The sequence below is a fragment of the Lontra canadensis genome, unplaced genomic scaffold (genome assembly GCF_010015895.1).
Source record: "Lontra canadensis isolate GAN:19392208 unplaced genomic scaffold, GSC_riverotter_1.0 scaffold200, whole genome shotgun sequence".
NCBI lineage: Eukaryota > Metazoa > Chordata > Mammalia > Carnivora > Mustelidae > Lontra > Lontra canadensis.
This window is the reverse complement of record NW_022631194.1, coordinates 1,246,539-1,248,709: the sequence shown is the minus strand read 5'-3', so window position 1 is coordinate 1,248,709 and position 2,171 is coordinate 1,246,539. Positions and strand designations below refer to the sequence as shown.

Here is a 2,171-nt window from a genome sequence, read left to right as displayed (position 1 = left end):
GCCCACTCCCCCTACTTGTGTTCCCTCTCTCACTGTATCTCTCTCTGACAAATATATAATTAAAGTCTTTTAAAAAATGTAAATAGTGGCCAGATTTTAGATCAAGTAACTAAAGTAAAAAGGGTGTAAGGCAACTTCCAACTTGCACTAAGAATGTGCAGAAACTCTTACAACTGAAAGTAAATAGAAAAAAAAATTAATTTGCATAACATATTTTTATAGTAATTCTGGAATAGGCAATTTAAGTCTGCCACTTCATCTTTTAACATTGTTTTGATACTTCAAGAACATTTGAATTTCCATATACATGTTTGGATCAGCTTATAAATGCTTACTAAAATATCTGCTGGAATGTAGATTGGCATTATGTGAGGTCTGTTGATCACTGTGGGAAGAACTGACTCTAAATCATAATGAGTTTTCCAATCCACAACATATTTTATCTTTCCATCTATTTAGTTCTTTAATTTCTCAAAGCAATGCTCTGTAGTTTTCAGTGTAATGTTCTGACACGTTTTGTGTCTGATAAGACAATGCAATAAGAGAATTGGTGAAAAGACTTGAAGAAGAAATACTTCACAAAAGAAGATATCTAAATGGCCAGAAGCACGTGTAAGATGCTCCACCTGAAACCGCTTAAAGAATAGAGTTGAACAAAAATCAAAATGGCTTCAATAATGTCTCCAGGAGGCTCAGTTTTAAACTAAGTAAACTTTTCTTCTCTTTTGCCAATCTCCCCTCCTTCCTTTTGAGCCTTCTTTTTCAGAAACTTGGTCCACCCTAAAGACGTGATGGAGGAGGCCAGAAACTGACACACAACTTCTGTGGAAGCTGACTAGATCCTGTATTCCCACATAACCGGCCCCCACCCCTTCTTCTGGGGGCAGGGGCCTTCCAGTTTTTGAGGACCTTAGCCTGCTGTAGCCTCCTTTGCCCTGGAAAGCTATTGTTCCTCATTATTGCAAACTCTGTCTTCGTCTTATATTTTGGCTCTGAAGCACAGAGGTCAGTTTTGGACAGCAAGCTCAGGCATCAGGAAGATCAATTAATACTGCAGTGAGTTACCATTACACCTCCATTCCTGTGCCCAAAATTACAAAGACTGAAAATATATGTGGTAAGGATGTAAAGGAACTGGACGTTTCTTACACTTTGGGGAATGAAAAATGGTCCAACCCCTGAGAAAAGCTGAGCCACAGGTAAACATGTACCAGTCATGTGAACAGCCATTCCTCTCCTAGGTGTTCAGACAGTATGTCCACACAACACACCCTGCACATGAATATTCATTACAGCTTTCTTCACAATGGCTACACCCTGGAAACTACATAGATGTCCATCAGTAGGTGAATGTACAGACAGAATATATCCATATAGAGGAATACTACTTAGCAAGAAAAATGAAATGTACATCTATGAAAATACATTTCCTTGTACTGTTTATCTTTTTTAATTTTTATTTTGTTGGGAAAGCACTCAGACCATGTCTCTCTCTCTTACTCCTCCAAAGGAGGGGAACAGTCACGATGGCAGTTAGCAGTTGTGGAAACAATGGCTAAAGCCAGTTTCATGCTCACAAGAGAACACTAAGCCTCCTCCTCATGGTTTTGGGTACTGTACACGTTCAGAGCAACTTCTCTAGTAACAAGCTATAGAAATGATCCCTGAAAGTATACTCTTTTTTTTTTAAGATTTTATTTATTTATTTGACAGAGAGAGATCACAAGTAGGCAGAGAGGCAGGCAGAGAGAGGGGGGGAAGCAGGCTCCCTGCTGAGCAGAGAGTCCGATGCAGGGCTCAATCCCAGGATCCTGACATCATGACCTGAGCCAAAGGCAGAGGCTTAACCCACTGAGCCACCCAGGCACCCCTGAAAGTATACTCTTAATTTTACACTTTAAAGTAATCAGCCTACTGTACCTGTACTATACCTCTGTAACATTCATGGAATAATCTACTCTATTTCTCCATACTACCTGTGAGCATTTAGAAAATAACATTTTTAAAAAAGGAAAGGAAATTCAATAAACAGAACAGAGATTCATTTCCACCATCATTAAATGCATAAGAACACATATAACAAAGACCCCTGGAAACTATTGCTGGGATAAATTAAAGGCAATCTAAATAAATAGAACAACATCTATCTCATTCATAGATTAGAAGACTCT

General features: G+C 38.7%; 1 non-coding gene across 1 annotated transcript; it reads right to left on the bottom strand.

Annotated features, from left to right (window-relative positions):
• Window positions 1-1,471: 1,471 nt before the first annotated feature.
• LOC116861552 lies at window positions 1,472-1,680 on the bottom strand. The gene has a single exon (XR_004381510.1). It is a non-coding gene; the product is annotated as a small nucleolar RNA U3 (small nucleolar RNA).
• Between the last annotated feature and the right edge of the window lie 491 nt (window positions 1,681-2,171).